General features: G+C 40.8%; 1 protein-coding gene and 1 pseudogene across 2 annotated transcripts in view; one reads left to right on the top strand and one right to left on the bottom strand.

Annotated features, from left to right (window-relative positions):
• Window positions 1–20,293, bottom strand: part of FRY (FRY microtubule binding protein) — a 476,275-nt gene that overhangs the window by 441,234 nt on the left and 14,748 nt on the right. The gene's annotated exons all lie outside the window — the stretch shown is intronic.
• On the top strand, window positions 462–18,981 carry LOC311618617 (rho guanine nucleotide exchange factor 39-like; annotated as a pseudogene). Its single transcript has 2 exons — window positions 462–548; window positions 18,095–18,981. The product of its transcript is annotated as a rho guanine nucleotide exchange factor 39-like (transcript).

Raw genomic sequence — 20,293 nt, forward strand, 5'->3', positions numbered from 1 at the left:
TTTTCTTTCCTTTGGGGGTTGTTCCTTTGTCTCCCCATTTTTGCTATCCCATTCTGGCCATGGGCTCCCTGCTTGGGGTCTGAGGGGTTGAAGCCCCTATGGGTTCAATGATCCGGGACTCACGAGACCATAGGCTGGGTCTGCCTTGAGTTTCACATCTTTATTGTCTCTGCTCTGAGTTGTACCCCCTTCTCCCACAGTTCTCGTCCCTAAATTGTCCACTTCAGATTCTTGGTGTAGATGGAGGCATGTGCACAGTTCCTCTGGTATGCAACTCCCTGTGAGGGCATTTCTCTGTGCAGCCCTAGCCCTTAAGGCAGGATGGTGCCCTAGGACCTTCTGGCATTACACATGCAGTGTGGTCCTGTGACCTGTTGCTGGGAGCACCAGGTTACATTGGTAGCTCTGATCTTGGCTGGGGGTAGGGTACATTGCAGGTGACAGTTCTTTCCAAACCAGGGATGGAGCGAAGCACCAACCGAAACGCTCTGTCCATGTTGGAGGACAGAGCCTGTGCCATGTCTGTCCTGGGAGCAGAGCACACAGTGGTTTGTGACTCTGTACTGGGACAGGAGATCAGGCAGGAGTGGGATACTCCTGGCTTGTACTCACAGCATGGGGGCTTGTAGTACAGGATCCTGGGATGCTGGTTTTGGGCTCTGGTGAGGAGGCACAGCTTGGAAGGTCTCTCTGGCTACACTTGCGTGGACCTGCAGTGTGGTACCACATTTCCCACTACTAGGGCAATGTGGTGGTACCATGTGTGTTATGTCAGCAAGTGGCTCCCTGCACAGGTCCAGGGGTGGTGTTCGAGATCAGTCTGGGTATTGGTGTGGCTATACTTTTGGCCTCTGTTGCTCCCCTCACAATATGGTATGGGTTCTGCACTAAAACCACACTAGCCTGGGCATGTTCATAGTGGTAGCAGGGCTCCCTGTCTCAAAGAGTCCTATCTTCCAGTGCCCAGGATTTCTGTGATGTCTAACTGTCCCTCACTCGCTCCCACACTCACAAAACATATGTCCACACCCCCCACTCCTTTACTCATTAATATTCTTCCCTTCCCTGACATCCTGTCAGCTGCCATGTTGCTAAGTATCCTATGCTTTACTTTAAATCCCTGACTATTTTGTAACTACCAAGTTGTACTTTTTAATCCATTCAACTTTCAACTCCCCTCCTGTTTGGCAACCATCAGGCTATTCTCTATGTCTATGAGTCTGTTTCAATTTAGTTTGTTTTGTTCTTTAGATTACAAATATAAGTAAATAATGTAGTATTTGTCTTCATCTGACTGACTTATTTCAGAGTCTAATACCCTCTAGGTTCATCCATGCTGTCACAAATGAAAAGATTTCATTCTCTTTTATAGTTGAATAATATTCCAATGTATGTATGTACCACCACTATTTTATTCACTTGTCTATTAATGGGTACTTGGGTTGCTTCCATAGTTTGGCTTTTATAAGTAATGCTGCAGTGAACATAGGAGTGCATATATTCTTTCCAATTGGTGGTTTGGGTTTCTTTGGATACATTCCTAAAAGTGGAATAGCTAGATCATAGGCACTTATCTTTTAAATATTTTTTGAGGAACACCCATACTGTTCTCCACATTGCTGCACCAATCTATATTGCCACCAGCAGTGCAGGAGGGTTCCCTTTACTCTGCATCATACAGTATGATGATACTTTTCTTTTCCACTTGGCACTGTACCCCATTTAAACCTTTACTGAGTGAGCACAAAACATCCTCCTTGGCTTGAAGACCCCTTATTTCTGTGCATTCTTTAAACATCAAACTTTTGTGACTATTTTCGTTGTTCTAGCTCAGAGATCTATCCCATCCTCCAAATCTCTAATACTTATTTTTCTAATTTTCTATTCACTTACAGTTCCAACTTAAAACAAGGGCACAATCTAAGTCTAAAGATGAAGCTAGTATTTCATATTCAGACACCTTTTCCCCACAGTTTGAACAACAACAATAACAGCCACCACAGGCTGCCATGCCAGCTGCATGGGCTGAGCCCTGTGTGACTCAGGAGCCTGCTCTGTGCATGTCCTGTCACTAACAAGTACTAAGTGCATGTCATGACAAGACATGGTGCCATGCATGTATCTTGAAGGTAAATTTGTTCCTTTATTCTCTACACAAGCATTGTTATTGTGATTTAAAGCTGGGGACATTGTGTTTTGAGAGGTAAGTTGTGCAGATTTACACTGCCAATAAGCTGGGATCCAACTCAAACCCAAGCCTGTTTAAAAAATTAACATATTAGATATTTGCAACAAAATCAGCAATGCTGTTACAGAAATCATAAGTAATAAAATTGGCATATAAAGCCATATTGGTTGGTTATCTATTTTGTTGGAGTTCAAGGTAAAATGATGTCTATAAATCAGATGCTCCCATAGGAAGAATTTATCTTCAAATATTAAAAGTGTCCTAATCTGTATACCTGCTTCAAAACAGTTAAACAGAAGAATGAGGGTAAAAAACAAAATAGACTTATGTGCATTTCTCAATAAGCCATCAAGAAAAACTAGGTATTTCCAAATTGACACTTAAAGATGCATATCATGACTTTACTTCAAGTCTACCACCCCTTGCATTATTGATCTTTGGAATAGTTGAAGAAAAATATAGCAAGAATGATAAAGGTAAGAGCTATACCTAATACCATGTCATATAAATGTAATTTCATATGCTAGGAAGCTTAATCTGTGCATTAAAAAAGTATATAATTCACAGTGGCTTAATGATTAATTAAACATAGAATTTGTGTCCATTATTTGAAAAATACTGAGTATGAAGACCTTGCTTGGAAATGTAAATTCTTATTCTATTGTTGTTTCTGAAAAAATCACATTGAACACACTTCATTTAAATTTTCCCCCACCAATATAATTTGCTGAAAATTTGAGAGCCCCTCAAAGTAAACTTTTGTATATGTAAATACCAATACAAAGTGGTATCTTTTACTTTACTACCTTCTGAAGATCTTTTCATTTGCCACTCACTTTCTTAGCACTTTTCCATATCTATAATAATTAAACTCGAGGCCCGTTGCACAAGATTCATGTAATAGGCCTTCCTTCCCCTGGCTGCCTACACCGGTTTTCCTCCAGCAGCCGAGACCCAGGCCTCTGCTCTGGCCATTGCCTTCCATCTTTGCTCTGGCTGGAGCCTTCAGTCTTCGCTCCAGCTGGAGCGCCATTCCTGTAGCTCCCTCTGCCCATTGCCCTCACCCTCATAGCAGGTGTCCCACCCCACCCAGCTGTTCCCTGCCTGCATGCATGCTGCCCAGAAGCCCAAAGTGGCGGGGGGGTGGGGGGGGTGGCGAACCACACAGTTGCCATAATCTTTTCAGGTTAATTTGCATGCTCACTCCTGATTGGCTGGTGGGTGTTGCAAAGTGACAGGTAATTTGCATATTTCTCTATTATTAGTGTAGATTCATCGTGATTTTTCAATTTGTATGTCTTTTTCCTCCATCTTCTGATTCAGCTGTTAGATTATGAGTACAATGAATTTCTCAAGGATACATTTTCTTCATCTTATATTCAATTACTTTACTAAATATTGAATCTGGGATCAATATCTCTAAGGCCTAATGAGTGCTTAGCTTACAATAAATGCTTAAAGTGGTTTATTGAACATGAAAAACCTATCAAAAATTAAAAAGATCTGGAGAGGTAAATATTGTCAAAATAATACCCAGTCACTGTGAAAATAAATATAAATGGGAATGTAGATAATGGGAGATGTAGAAAATCTCTCTACCTTCTCATTTTGTTGTGTACCTAAAACTTCTTTAAAAAGTAAAGTAATAATAAAAAAAATAAGCAGAAATGTTTCAGAAGATTTTATGTAATACAATCTAATCTCTCCTGGGGTGAAGTGAAAATGTCCTATAATAGGATATTAAGGCAGTGAAGATGCTTGAGAATATATTTGATGTTCTTACAATGTCAAAGTATGAACAAAATGTTCCACAGTGTTTAATGATACTATTACTAATTTCCTCAAATGAAATCTTTGATTTACTTAAACCTGAATTTGCTTTTTAAAAAGCTACTCATTTCAATACTGATTATTCAGACTGTGAAAGTTCACCTACTGTCCCCCCAACCACACCCCTCCTTGCCTATTTTGTGGCTTAATAAGGGTATTAATGGTGGGCAGCATTCATGGGACCATCTTCAAAACACTGATACATATGGAGCATGTCTAATTGTGTTGCTCTGACATCTCTTTAAAAATGTTACTTTTCTCATGAGGAATCACCACCATCTATTTTTCATGACTACTAAGTGGAAGTCATTCAGCTATACCCACAGCTGAGCATGAAGCAAGGGGCACCATTCCACCCCAAAGATAATGTCCACAAGCTTATTAAGACTATTACTATTGCAATCATAGTGTCTGTTTCTTTGCTGAGCTTGCAGACTCTATCCAATTCTTTTATGTGAGACACTGAAGAGCATAATCATCTATCCTGTCAGGAGAAATGACTAGTGACCTCAAGTAGTCTCTGCTTCAGCACAGTTTTGTGTCCTTTGTTTGTGTCCATGGTGAAAAAGAAAATAAATTAAAAAGAATAATTATCTTTATGTCCAATCAAGGTCTTAATACTGTGGAATGTTTTTTTAGGTATAGAAGGAAATATCACAAACCATATATGGTACAGTTTTCTCCTTATGCATTGAAGAATAGAAACTTGTAATAGGTATGATTGTGAATTACATTTACTTGAAAAAAGCAGTAAACATGTTACACTGTTCTTCATTCAACACTGAAAAATATGTACTATAAACTTAAGCAGAAATTCTCACATATATTTCTCTCTCAAAAGCCTGATGACTGATACATCAGAAGGCTGATCTCATAATTTACACTGAAAAGAGAAAATGGTAGCCAGCTCTTAGTGTCTGAGCTTTCATATAAAGTTTCACACAAGTAAAAGGAGGAAAAGTAAAAGCATTTTCAGAGTCGGCTGATATACAGAATAATGTAAAGCTGAAGAAACCCAATATTTAAGTATCAGTTTCAGATTAAGATTTAGAAATGTGGTTCACTGTGGCCACAATGACTTCTATAAGATAATGTCCAGAACAAGACAGGCTGGTGAATAATTGATGTGTGCCAAAGATAGAAAAGCTAGCATACAGGCTGTTCCTATGTGGCAGGCACTGCAGAGTCTCAGATGAGCAAGTGATGGCCTCACAACTCTCAGTGCAATTGCACATGTATATTTCTCTGCTAGTAACCACAGAGAGGCATGTTATAGAGTGAAACATCACCAAGGCTCAATGTATGACATTGTTACGTAGGCAATAAAAAGACAATAAAAGGTGTGGTGCTGTGGTTCAGAGCAGTTTTGTGTGTGTGTCACTGCATCCTCACAGTTGCTTTGAAGACACTTCACACATGTAGAATTTTTTTCAGAGATGCTAGTGACTGGGCTATGGTTGCCTGGCTGGTACAGAGCATAAGACCCAGGGCTTCTGCCTCTCCTTCCCCGATGAAATAAGCCCTTCTTACCTTAATTTGCTTTGGGGAGATATTACTGCCAACTCTTTGTTTTAGATGACCTCCTTCCATCCCCAGCTAAATTGAGTTATGTCCAATTCCATGAGCAGAAGTATAGAGAGAGTTTTAAAAACTGTATTGTATTCCTTTTTAATTGTAAGCAGATCGGAGACTTGACAAGAATTGCAGCTCACAGGGAGATTCACCTGCTGGACTGCACTGGCTTTGTCAGATGGGGATACAGGAATATGCTAAGTGACCAAAGACAGTAGATGGAGACTTAACAATACATATCCTGCCACTATCAAGAGAGGTGACAAAGCTATATTCTTTTAGGCCAACTATCTATTAATATTTATGTTCAAAAGGCCTGGAAAGATGGCATGATGTGCTCCTTTTCACTTAACTTCCTTTGTTTTTTTTAAAAAAATATATTTTTTATTGATTTCAGACAAGAAGGGAGAGAGAAATAGAAACATCAATGATGAGAAAGGATCATTGATCAGCTGCCTCCTGCATACCCCCTCTACAGGCATATACCCTTGACCAGAATTGAACCCGGGACCCTTCAGTCCATAGGCCGATGCTCTATCCACTGAGCAAAACCAGCTAGGGCTCACTTACTAGTAACTTTCTTTCAACTCAGAGTTCTGTCTTAAGGAAATAAATTGCCATGTCTGGTGGTGAAGTTCTGGAAAAGCTCCAGACACTGGAGTGAGGGCTGGTATCGCAGAGGAGGCCTGGTAGACTTTCATTTGTGAATGCCAGCAGCAGCTGACAGCACGTCAGATGCTTGAGGACCTGGCACTTAGGAGCTTAACTGTCTGCTCATTTTCTCACTGAGCTGCTGTAGTGTCCTAAGGAATTCAGTAGCTAAAAGGGCCATTCTGCAGCATTCTGAAGCCTTTTACAGGGCTGTCTGTATTGACTTGCCTCTAACATGGAGGCAGATGGATGGATGTCTGCCAAGGACTTGGCCCATCACCTCTTACTTAGGCAGGGCCCACACACTGCAGCAAGAACATGCACCAGGCTCTGGTGTAGGTGTGCATCTTGAATGGCAGAAATACTACACTAAGCTGAGCAATGTTTAAAAATAGCAGCAAGAATTATTCCAGTGGGAATGTGAAATGTCCGTTATCTGCTCTCTGCTTATCGCTATATCTAATTCTCCCCTCAGTCATCTAACAAGAATTAAAAAACGAAGGTTCAGACATGGCACAGCCAGTCAGGAATGTATGGTTTGGCTTTGGGGAAGTTGTTAAAAGGGTGGCAGAATCCAAAGAGGCTGAGGCTGAGCGAAGGTTGGGAGGGCCCCACCCTGGCTGCAACTTTTAATCTTTGCTTGACAAGACATACTTCTTATGCAGATCCCCAGCACACACAGAACCAGGTAAGTGGGTGATGTGTACACACACACACACACACACACAGAGAGAGAGAGAGAGAGAGAATTACATATACATATAGGTGAAATAAGGTTTCATGAAACAATACTTAGCCCTACTAAGAGTGAGGCACTCATATTTTCTCATCTGCTCTATTCTACTCTATGTCATTAAAAATTCCTATTGTGCCTCATAATCCAACTAGAAAACAATGCTCTGTAGCATCTAAATTTCTATTTATTTGGTTGAGTCCAGATGGTAAGTGTTAGGTTATGACATCGTTCATTTTAGGGAAAAAAGTTGTATACATTAAAAGTATTTTGCAGCTCAGGTGTGGCTCAGTGGTTGAGTGTCGACCCAGGAACCAAGAGATCAGGGTTCGATTTCTGGTCAGGGCACATGCCAGGGCTGTGGGCTTGATGGACAGTAGGGGGCATGCAGAAGCAGCCAGTCAATGATGTTCCTCTCTCATTATTGATGTTTCTATCTCTCTATCCCTCCTCCTTTGTCTCTACCTAAAAATAAATAAATAAAAACATTAAAAATTTTTACATATATGAAAAAATTTTAAAGTATATTTTCTGCAAGTATATCCTTATGCAATTTATATCGATGATAAATTTCTAAAAGAAATGAACAGAAATAAAAACTACTTGAAAAAAAACAAAACTGTGGTACTCAAGGACTACTGCCTCTGTCTACAGGCAATAAGAGAACTGTTTACATGAGTGTCCATCTGGGTGGACCCAAGGCTTGGGCTCAGACCCTGCAGGTGAGCGGAGGAGTTTTATGACCCTGGCTAGAGTCTTTCCCCAATATATCTAGTTATACCCACTAGTTTACCTGGTAGTAGAGAGGTGTTTTTTGAGTAAAGAGACTGAATCCCAGCCCCTACTCTTTCAGATTCACAGTTATTAACATCTCTCTGATGAGGTATACCTTAACTAAGATGAGTTGGAAAAAAAGACAGAGTTGCCTGAGAGAGGATACCTCCAGAAGGTAGAAGGAGATGGAATTGGTGAAACTGCCTCTACACCAAGGGCTAGGCACTGAGGTCTGTGTTCATGGAGTGTCCGATTATAAAATCTGTTCCAAGGCCAACGTGGCGAATGGTTCCATCAGCATGATGCTCTCAGGTTGTATGAGTGAAATAAGTTAGCCATGACCTTGGAGTTCTCCTGACTGACTACAACTCTGGGGGAAGGTATGTACCCTTGAGCAATCATTGCAGTTGGATGTCTAAGGGTAGAACATAGGAGGTATTATTGAGGCAAGTTCATCTTCAAAGCAGCTCTCTTCTGCCACAAACTGGTTCAGGATATGAACCTAAAACCCTTAAAGGGAGACACAAGAGGGAGAGGGAGAGGGAGAGGGAGAGGAAGAGGGGAAGGGGGAGGGGGAGGGGGAAGGGGAGGGGGAGGGGTATGGGGAGGGGGAGGGGGAGGGGGATGGGGAGGGGGAAGGGGGAGGGGGAGGGGGAGGGGGAAGGGGAGGGGGAAGGGGAGGGGGAGGGAGAGGGAGAGGGAGAGAATGAATGAATGAATTTCTGGCAGAATCAATAGCTGCAGAAGACACTTCCAAGAGAGTTATATACTTTAAAGTCTAAATTTGTAGCAACGTGAGAAGAAGGTACCTTCAGCCTGCCACAAAAGGTCTACAGGAGCTTCAACTCTGCCTGTAAATAAATGAGATGCTCAGAAAAAAAAAATCAGCAAACCTGAACCAGGAGCAAAAGAGTTTCTGAGCAGACTGGGATGCCAATTTCTGATCAGCGCCAAGACAGCAAGGAATGGGGGTCTGTGGGGAGAGGCCCTGGAAGGTGAACTATGGTTTATGATTTGCCTGGCTTTGTTAGAAAAACTGGGATTTAAACTTTCTCAGGCAAATCTTTACTTTTCTTTAGGAAATCTAAACTGAAGAATTTTATGGATTTCCAAATTCCTATACAGGTGCAAATGCTCAGAAGGAATAGATATGATCAGAAACAAATTTGCTTATTCTTGTCCAAAGGTGCAACACCTTACACTGGGTGATAGGGGAAATAAGAAATGGATTCTGCCTCCGAAACCCCAGGAAAAGTGAACGCTTTCTATCAGTAATGATAAGAGGATATTAAAACTGTTAAGTTCTATGAAATAAACAGCAAAAGCACTGTGAAAATTTGTTAGAAGGATAAATGACTCTGGCTAGAGGTGAAACAAGAAGAATTTGGAGACCAAAAGTTTTGTGGCCAAGAATGAGTAGCACAAAGGCTAAGAGCCTGTGCCTTGTGGGACACAACCTGTATCTCAGTCCTGACTCCTTATAGGCCAATCTTCTCTGTACCTCAGTTTCCACAGCTGGGAACCATAAATGCATTGCTCAGAGGTTACAGGCACTGACCTCCCAAAAGAACAAGAGTCTTGCACCTGATAAATGTACCCAATTAATATTAACTGCTGATACTGTTAAAGATGCCCTTGTGGAACCTGGCCTCAAGAATAAGGATGATTAATTCGTGGGGGTGGTTGGAATACTGCCACCGGGAAAGCTATGACAAAGCCGTGGTAGGAGGGGATGTTCTTGCCTGTCTCTCCCCTCCACCACCTGCTCTGTTAAAGTGAACACGATGCTATGATTGGAGACAGAAGTGCTGTGTCCTTACATGACCTCATGGCAGCTAGCTCCCGGCCTGTGTGAGTGAGAGTGAGGGGTGACGGTGAACAGAAAGGGCTGCATATAGCCCACCCTTTGTGGACACTAGTGTGCAAGTCTTTAGTGACATTCCTACTTGTGACTGTGCAGGCCAGTCAACCAATGCCCACATGAAAAATGTAAGACTCATCGCAAGTGTTATGTTCTGTCTTTGGGATCAAACGGGAAACAAGTGTTCATCAGCACAATGTTCCCTGCACACTAGGACTCTGTTATACTGGAATCTGAGCCAGCAGGACTTATTCTATCCCTTCAAAAAGTTACAGGCTTAGAGAAAGTGAATTTAAAAGGCTAGAGCATCACACATTACAGAAACATGTTCTTAGAGCCATTCAAGGGGATAGTTGTGACAGCTTCCCACCAGGAGAGATTCCAACTCTGCCAGGTGAGACTATACAGGCACACCTTGTGTACTGTGCTTTACGGGTTGTTGCATTTTTTACAAATTGAAGACAAGACCCTCCACCAGCAACAAGATTACAACTTGCTTCATTGCAGCAGTCTGGAACCAAATATATAATATTTCCAAGATATGCCTGTAGTGTGAATGCAGCCCAAACAGATGTTTTTCAATTAAATATGGTATAATAAACATTCCCTTTTCCTCTCCACTCTCCCCTACCACGTAGATGTGGATGATCATCAAATGAAGTGGGAGACCTTAACTCATTTTATTCATTCAATTCTACCCATTTCAATTCAATCCAATCTAATCCAATTCAATTCATATTTACTGGAGTCAATGCATAGGGTTCTACCAGGGATATAAAGATCCCAAGACAGTTTCTGACCTTTCATGTTTTAGAATCTATTTGAGAAAAAAAAAAATAAGCCCATAAATTAAATTACTAAAACAGAGTAATAAAGAGCCAAGACTCTGAGGTCAGACAGCTACTAGGTGACATTGTGCAGATCACTTTATCTTTCTTTGTCTATAAAAAGTCACAGGTCTTTTTTTCTTTAATTCTCACCTATGAACATGTTTTTATTTATGAAAGAGAAAGAGAGAGATAGAGAGAGATAGAGAGAGAGATTGATTTATCAGTTGCCTCCCATATGTACCCAGACCAGGGATTGAAGCTGCAATCTAGGTATGTGTCCTGACCAGGAATCAAACCTGTCACCTTTTGGTGCACAAGACAACACTCCAACCAACTGAGCCACACTGGCCAGGGCAAAAGTTATAGGTACTTTAACTCATACAGTAGTTATTGGAACAGAGCGAGGCACTGAGTATTCATTATTAAATTATTGTGATTCCAGTTATAAAGAGGATTAAGTTTTAACTTCTCAGCATGGCATACATGGCCATTATTCAGCCTCATTTCCTATTCCTTCTCAACATATAACTAGGTGCCAGCCATACAAGCCCCCTGCAATGGTGTTTATCTTTCTTGACCTTGAAGCAAAATTACTTTCAAGACAGGTCGATTTAGGTTCAAATCCCAGTTCCATCAAAATATATAATATTTATCATAATTAGTACTGATAAAAAGTATAACTAGTTATTTTTGTCACTTCAAAGTGACTGTGAGCGCCTCCAAAATAGCGACTTGTATTTCATTTGTTGCCGCAGATTGCCTGGCATGGGAAATTTATTCAGTGAATGTCTATGTAGTAAGTGAACGAAGAATCTGTTGTGAGCAGAAGGGATATTGTAGAGTCATAAAGCACAGTGCAGGAGGGGACAGTCTGGTTGACACCCACAAGGGAGTGAAGACTAAGGTGAGAACAGGGTAGAGGCTAGTCACTGAGAGTGGTACATGCAGGGCCCAGGATCAGGATTTAAAACCCAGGACAGTGGAGAATCAAAGAAAGCTTTCAACAGCAGTAAGTAAAGAGGACTTAAGTCAAACTATAGGCTCACTGTGGGAAGGGGGAAGGAAGGATTGATTTATGAGGTGCTGCTGGGGAAAAATTTACAGGACTTGGTAATTAGATGAATAGGGAAGATATGTTGGAATCATTAACTATGGAGTGAATAATGGTTCCAGGAAAAAGCTGAAGAGTCTTTTTCATAATAAATCAATTCAGTTTTTAAAGACCTATTTTTCGATGTAGAAGAAAATATATTTTTATTGTAGAAAATCTGGAACAGGCAAAAAAGTATAAAGAAAATTGAAATTATTTGTAATCTGGCCACCCCACAAAAATTGTTTCTAATATATTTCTAATGTCCATTTAATCTTTTTGAAATGCATACATATACACTGAGTGGTTGCTATCTGCCAGGGAGAGACAGCTGGAAATGGAGCCACCCTCTTAAAGGACCAATGTATAACATTTTGTGTGCTGTCACTCACCAAGGCAGAGGGAACTGAAGCTGTGTGAACAGAAGCCAGGGTTGAGGCCTCTGGGGTTAGAGCTCAGAAAGCAACAGCATAGTTTTTTGTAGTGAGTCATTACCTCATATTGCAGAGGACATCTTTCTTCTGCACACCTTTGCCGTCCAGGCAGTTTTTGCCTGGGTGCTAAGCAATTACCCCACTCTACTGGAAAATGAGTTTCCCTACCCTGTGGAGTTTCTAAGACCCATTAACAGACCAAGAATAACAAGCTTGCAGGAAGAAGTAATTGCCCCACCCTGTTGGAAAGTCTCTTGCCACACAATGTGATTGATAGCCTGAGGTTAATACTGAATAACAATCAAATTATAGGCAGAGGGGTTATCTGGAGGCTTTGCATCTTTTCTTGATCTAATTTGGGACACAGGGCTAGAAAACTCAGACCTTGGTGCACATCTTGGTCCTTTCCAAAAGGCACCCAGCCCAGCAAACTGATAGCTCCAAACAGGGTACTCAGGGGCAGTCAGAAAAGATTTCTGACACTTTCTTGCACTATAGATTGGAAGTTGTAGCCAATCTACCTAATATATAGACAAAAATTTAAATAGGCAGCCAGTGGGTAGATTAAAAAACAAACAAACAAACCCAACAACAATAAAAACAAAGCCAAAGAACAAGAGAATTCTTCAGAAGAAGAGCTAAATGAAATGGAAATAAAACATTTACCAGACATACTGTTCAGAAGAATGATACCAAGGATGCTCAAAAAGATATAGTAACTAGAAAGAATGATATAGCACTAATAAAGAATGCAATGGAGAAAATACACAGCAGATTAGGGGGAACTGAGGATCAGATAAGTGAATTAGAAGACAGGGTAGAAAAAAATGACTCAGAGAACCAAAAAGAAAAAAAAGAAAAAAAAATTAAAAAAACAGGAGGACAGCATAAGGGAGCTGTCAGACAACATAAAACATAACAATATTCATATCATGGGACTAAAAGAAGGGGAAGAAATTGAGCAAGGGATAGAGAACATGTTTGAAGAAATAATGGCAGAAAACTTCCCTAACCTGGTGAAGGAAAAAGTCACACAAGTTCACAGAACATACTAAACAAGAAGGATCCAAACAGGTCCATGCTCAGACACATTACAAAATGCCAAAAATGGAAGACAAAGAGAGAATGTTAAAGGCAGCAAGAGAAAAGCAATTTGTTACCTACAAAAAAGCTCCCATAAGGCTGTCAGTTGATTTTTCATTAGAAACTCTACAGGCCAGAAGGGAATGGCATGACATACTCAAGGTAATGAAAAGTAAGGATCTGAAACCAAGACTAATACATACAGCAATGTTATCATTCAAAATAGATGGTGAAATAAAGAGCTTCCCAGAAAAGGAAAGTCTAAAGGAGTTTATAACTGCCAAACCAAAACTGCAGGAATGCTAAAGGGGTTGCTATAAAGAGAAAAATAAATATATAGAAATAAAGACAGGCATAAAAAATTAAAATGGCAATAAATAAGTATTTATCAATAATACCTCAATGGCCAAGACTGGTTTGGCTCAATGGATAGAGCGTCGGCTTGGGGACTGAAGGGTCCCGGGTTTGATTCCGGTCAAGGGCATGTACCTTGGTTGCAGGCATATCCCCAGTAGGGGGTGTGCAAGAGGCAGCTGATCGATGTCTCTCTCTCATCGATGTTTCTAGCTTTTTATCCCTCTCTCTTCCTCTCTGTAAAAAATCAATAAAATATATTTTAAAAAAATAATACCTCAATGTAAATTGACTAAATGCTCCAATCAAAAGACATAGGTAGCTGAATGGAACCAAAAACATGACACAATTATATGCTATCTACAAGACACCTCCCTCAGAACAAAAGACTCACAAAGGATGAGAGTGAAGGTATGGAAAAGAACTTTCCATGCAAATGGAAATGAAGAAAAGAAACAAGCTGGGGTAGCAATATTCATATCTGACAAAACAGACTTCAAATTTGAGAATATAAGAGTCATAATGCTAAATGGTTCAATTCAATAAAGAGGCTATAACCCTGGTAAACATATATGCACCCAATATAGGAGCACCTAAATATTAAAAAAAAAAAAAAAATACAACTCTGGAGGACTTTAAGGAAGAGATCGACAATAATTCCATTAAAGTAGGGGGGACTTTAACACTCCACTGTCTTCACTTGCTAGATCTTCAAGACAAAAAACTAACAATAAAACATTATAAAAAATTAAAAATAAATGGCATTCTGAATCAGATGGATTTAATTGGCATTAATAAAATATTTCACCCCAAGGCTGCAGAATATACATTTTCCCCAAGTTTGCATGGTTCATTCTCAAAGATAGAACGCACATTAGGATACAAACTAAGTCTGAACAATTTCAAGAAAATTGAAATCATATCAAAGATTTTTTATATAACAATGGAATGAAATTAGAAATCAACTACAGTAAAAGCATGGAAAAACACATGAAGGCTAAATAGTATGTTATTAAACAATGAATGAGTTATCAATGAGATCAAGAAAGAAGTAAAAAACTTCCTAGAAACTAATGAAAATGAACACACAACAACCCTAAATCTCTGGAACACAGCAAAAGCATTCCTGAGAGGGAAGTTCATAGCACTACAGGTCTACATCAAAAAACACAAAACTATTTTACCCTGCAACTTAAATAATTAGGAAGAGAACAACAACAACAACAAACACCCAGAGTAAGTAGAAGGAAGGAAATAATAAAGATTAGAGCAAAAATAAGTGACATAGAGACTAAAAACAAACAAACAAAAATACAAAAGATCAATGAAACCAAGCACTGGTTCTCTGAAAAAATAAACAAGATTAATGAACCTTTAGCCAGATTCATCAAGAAACAAAGAGAGAAGACTGAAACATAAGTCTGGAAATCAGAAAAATTCTAGAAGAAACTATAGGCAGCAAAATATCAGACATCTTTCATAGCAATATTTTTACAGATACATCTCCTAGGGCAAAGAAAACTAAGGAAAAAATAAACAAATGGGACTACATCAAAATCATAGTTTCTTCACAGCAAAGGAAACTATCAAAAAATTGAAAAGGGGGCCCACTATACAGGAGAACATATTTTTCAATGATATATCTGATAAACGGTTAATATCCAAAATATATAATCAACTCACATGACTTAACAAAAGGAAGAAAAACAATCCAATTTAAAAATGGTCAAAGGGCCAAAACCGGTTTGACTCAGTGGATAGAGTGTTGGTCTGCAGACTAAGGGGTTCCAGGTTCGATTCTGGTTAAGGGCATGTACATTGGTTGCGGGCACATCCCAGGTTGGGGGTGTGCAGGAGGCAGCTGGTCGATGTTTCTCTCTCATCAATGGTTCTCTCTGAGAACCCTAAAAGCCCACTGAATTTGAAGCTCAGCCAGAAGCTTTGCATCTTTTTTTACGAACTCAACCATCAGAAGGACCAACTACTTTCTAAAACAAAGCTGGCAGCACAAACACAAGAAAACATCTGCTCTTGCTTTTGAAAATAAGACACATTTCACAGCTGCTTCCTCTTCCCTGACACTCAGAAAAGATGTAAGGATTTCTACCTTAAAGCTCTATCTAGTTTTATTTGATCAGTCCAAAAACTGACAACAGTTTCAGAATTTAGGTTCCTGGGAGCCCCACCCAACAATTCTCTCAGAAAGTGGTTACTGCCAAAACCAGTTTGGCTCAATGGATAGCCTGTGGATTCAAGGGTCCCAGGTTCAATTCCGGTCAAGGGCATGTACTTTGGTTGTGGGCACATCCCAGTAGGAGGCATGCAAGAGGCAGCTGATCGGTGATTTTCTCTCATCGATGATTCTAACTCTCTATCCCTCTCCCTCTCTATAAAAAAAATCAATAAAATATATTTTTTAAAAAAGGAAGTGGTTGCTGTTGAGTAAGGCTAGACTTCACTAATCCTATCCTACAGTGAATCCTGATTTTAAGTAGTAAAAAGTGTCATCAACAAATTTAAGTGGGGCAAAATAGTACCAATTAGACAGTTGGGGGCATGTGTTAGGTCTGAAAAAATATAGATTGCTAGGAAGTGACTATTTGTAATATATACATAGTCTCTGCCAGCCTAGATGAGAGAGAGCATACTCAATTCCACAGGACAACTCTAGTGTCCAAATAAGGATGATCATAAAATCCCATATAATAAAAGGGTAATATGCAAATCGACTGAACAATGGGACAACTGGTTGCTATCATGTGCACTGACCACAAGGGGGCAGATGCTCAACTCAGGAGCTATCCCCTTGTGGTCAGTGTGCTTACACGCAGCAGCCCGCTCCCACGGCCCAACTCCGTGGCAGGGCTAAGGATGTCTGTGGGGAGTAGGCCTAAGCAGTCAGTTGGACATCTCCTGAGGGCTCCTGGACTGCTAAAGGGCACAGGCCAGGCTGAAGATCCCCCCCATCCCCACAGGGCATGAATATTGTGCACCAGGCCGGCCTCTAGTATGACAATAAGCATCTTGTTTGCAAGAATAAGGCTTAGCATACTGTTAAGCCCAAGGTGTTGCTCAGTAAATATCCATGGAATGAAAGAATGAATATTCCTAAGGGACTCAGAGACTTGGTAATCAAAAAAGCATGGGACCCAAGTTGAAATTCTCAATCCACATCCTTAAACACAATTTGGTTAGTCACTTAAACAATAAGCCTCAGATTTCTAGTTCTACTTTTAATATTAATATAAAATTAAGTGATATCTTATGCCCAGTTTTCACTTAAATAAACAACTCCAAATTGTGGGTGAATTCATGAGATTTCACTGTCTATATCAGGGGTCTTCAAACTACGGCCCTCGGGCCACATGCAGCCCCCAGGGGAGTCTGATCCTGCCCGCCAGGTTTTTTGGGCAGTGAGCGCAGCCAAGGTGTTACAGTAGGAATTAGTAGTTCATATAGTCCGGCCCTCCAGCTCTCTGAGGGACCGTGATCTGGCCCCCACTTTAAAAAGTTTGAGGACCCCTGGTGTGTATATATATATATATATATATATATATATATATATATATATATATATATATATTAAAAGCCTAAGTGACCTTTATGGCCCAACAACTGGAACGACTAGTCAACCGGTCGCTATGATGGGCACTGACCACCAGGGCAGATACTCAATGCAGGAGCTGCCCCCTGGTGATCAGTGTGCCCCCACAGTGGGAGTGCCACTCAGCTGACCCATCCCTCCCGGTGGCCCATCAGCCCAGCGGCAGCCACTCCCTCCCTAATTTCTGGAGAATGGGCTAGACACTGATAGACCAGAGTGCTGGTACAATCCCAACAGTTCCACTGACCTGCTGGAAGTCTGTCTCAGGCACCACAATCGCTTCCCCCCCCTAGATGCTCTGCAAGGAAGAAATGATATAAAAGTAGATGCCAGGTGGCTCCCAACAACTGGAGCAAACATCAGCTGGACAAATCCAGATCTCAGGCTGGCAAGGGCGTTCCACCACCTGCCTAGAGGGCCGATAGTCTCCTGCCCCCACATCTCCCTCAAGATAGGTGCCAGACACAGGGCTCACGGTCAGTGAGCACCACTACAGCGGTGTGAGCCTCTCCCAATTGGGACTGACTGGGAACAGGCTGGGATGAGTGGGAGCGGCAGGTGGAGTTTCAGCCCAATCCCTGCAGGCCACACAGAGGAACCCCACCCATGCATGAATTCGTGCACCAGGCCTCTAGTATATATTTAATTTGGAAGCAAATATCTAGGCTTTCTTAGTGAACAGGTACAAATTCAGAAATACCCAAATAGCCATTATAATATCAAAGATAAGCTCTGATGCCTACTAGGCATAAGGGCTTTTCTCATTAATAAAGTTCAATTCCATGATAATCAGAAAATTCCTAATTTAGTTCAGAACACCTCAAAATTGAACCATGGCATCTATAGAAATTATATTTCAAAGACACACTTCATCTCAAGATAGCAGCATCGTCCTGGGGGTTTACAATGATGCCTATCCCCACTAGTTTGTAGGCCCAAGGCCAAAAATTAATTTCACATACAAAAAAAGTCACTGGAAAATGCCCTTTAAAAAAACTGTTAAAGAAAAAAACAGACCAGTCAGCTAGGCATGGAGAACCCAGGCCACAGGTCTCGGTGCCCAGTGTAAGAACTGCATGCCCGTGAGGAGTGGAAACACACCCGTACTGCCTGGGAGCTATTGGAGACCAAACGACACTACCAGAAACAGCTGGGGCTGGTGGCCATGTACTTCATGGAATTCTGAAAGTCAAGGGCACCCTGCAACTCCTGGAGCCCCAGGCCAAGAGCTGTTTCCCTGTGTGAAAGAAAGGCACTGGGGACAGGACTGGAGGGCTTCTCCCTGACCTAGAGTTCTACACCCGGACCACCTGCAGGAACAACTAAAGAAAAGCAAAGGTTTCTGAGATCCCTGAGGCTTCAGGAAGGCCGTCCTGAGTTTAGGGGCCTTCAGCTCCAGGACCCACTCCTTTGCCTCTTCAGAGGCTTCAGCAGTATGAGAAGTTTGCTTTGGCTGAAAACACAAGTCCCAACAGCCCTGACCACCAACAGCTCACCCGGCTGCTTGCCTGATGAGACTGTCGAGGGTCCACACCACTGGTCAGAAACATAAGAATGACCAGCACCTCCGGCCATGTCTAGGCTCCTTTCAGTGTGCGCCAGGCAAGGGGGCTTACCTCAAGTTGCTGATTCCTATGCCAGGGCTGGCTATTGGTGCTGCCTCCCCCTGGGGAATCTCAGCTCCAAATATTCTTCCTGTTCTCTGATGTTCTTTTCAAGGTCAAGGCTCAACCCCCACTGCACCTGCTGCCTTATGGCACCTTTGTCTGCCAGGCCATTTACTCCAAAGGGTATTTGGCCACTCGGGAGGCCCTTGTGGTGGACTGCTCAGTATGTTCTTTTCTCATGAAAAGCTACTGCTTATGTCCACAGACCAGGAGGAACTGTTGTACTGGTACCATAGTCTGACTTTGGCCATCAGCAGCCAGAAGAACTAAAAGAATCTTACGAATTCCAGAACCCAGGATACTTCAGGGTTAAGTCAAGGTCTGGAGTACAAACTAAATAAAACATAGAACCCTTCATGGTTTGAGAAGGGTCATTTTGTATTTGCCTGGAACTGCATTATTTGACAGCTCTTAAGAATCAGGAAATCAAGTCTGACCCATTTGAACTTCTGCTGAACCAATCCCTCCAGCACAGAAGAGGGGATTTGGGGCTAATAAACTTGGTGCTGTGTCTGTGGCCAGTCGTTTTTCAAGGATATGGCTTTGCAAAGGTGGCTGTTTTATAGTTTTATTTTCCCACTGTATTTAAGTAAAGTTGTTTTTTTGGTTTTTTTTTTTTTTTTTTTGGGGGGGGGGGTAAAAAAATAAAAATATATCTTAATGTATAAGCCCAGATATTATCTATCCAAAATTTGTTCTCTAAGGTATATGAGTATTTACAACTATTTATTGCTTGCATGTTGTTCAAGAATATACTTGAAAGTAAAGAAAATAATTTGCAAATGATTTTCAGCCATCTGGGATATCTTTAAATATAAGTACTTACACATATGTGTAAATATACACCATCCACAGAATACACAATGCACTCATGATCTGTGCATATACTTACTCTTTCCCTCTCTCTCTCTCTCTCTCTCTCTCTCTCTCTCTCTCTCTCTATATATATATATATATATATATATATATATATATATTAGAAAGGCTATCTAGAATATATATATGATTTATCACTTATATGTAAATATGCAATACACACATACAGATCATAGATGGTCTTTCCAAACAGATATAAATATTGTGCATGCAGGCTGAGAGCATCACATTTCAGGGGTGGCTATCACGACATCAGGATCCCAGATTCCTCTTCCACTTTGATCCACATTCAAGGGTAATGATAGCACTCTTTATCTGTCTTAGCTTCGAGTTTCCATTGCATCTCAATTCCATTGGTTATTCAATCTGCAGTCAGTTAAACTACACTCAAGCTAAAGGTATGGGTACATGTGGAAACATCAGGCATCAATCATGGTCATGATTTGATACCCTATACTTTGAAAACTGTATCTTAGCTATATCCACACTTCAATTAGCATAGCTAGAAAGCTCAATGAAAACAAATGATCAAACTGAGTTGGACACCCCTTATAATATCTTAACATATCAAACAACTGTTAAAATGTGTTTAAGAAAAATTTTATCAAGAAGCTTAAAATAAGTGGTGGATCTCATCCAAAAGTATCTCAGATGCAGCCATATTATCAACCACATGACGATCTTTTCATTGAAGGCATATGCAGCATTTGTTGACCTTTCACTTGTAACTCAGAGTTTTGTTTATT

The sequence above is a fragment of the Pipistrellus hanaki genome (assembly GCF_964339955.1).
Source record: "Pipistrellus hanaki genome assembly, chromosome: 3".
Classification (NCBI taxonomy): domain Eukaryota; kingdom Metazoa; phylum Chordata; class Mammalia; order Chiroptera; family Vespertilionidae; genus Pipistrellus; species Pipistrellus hanaki.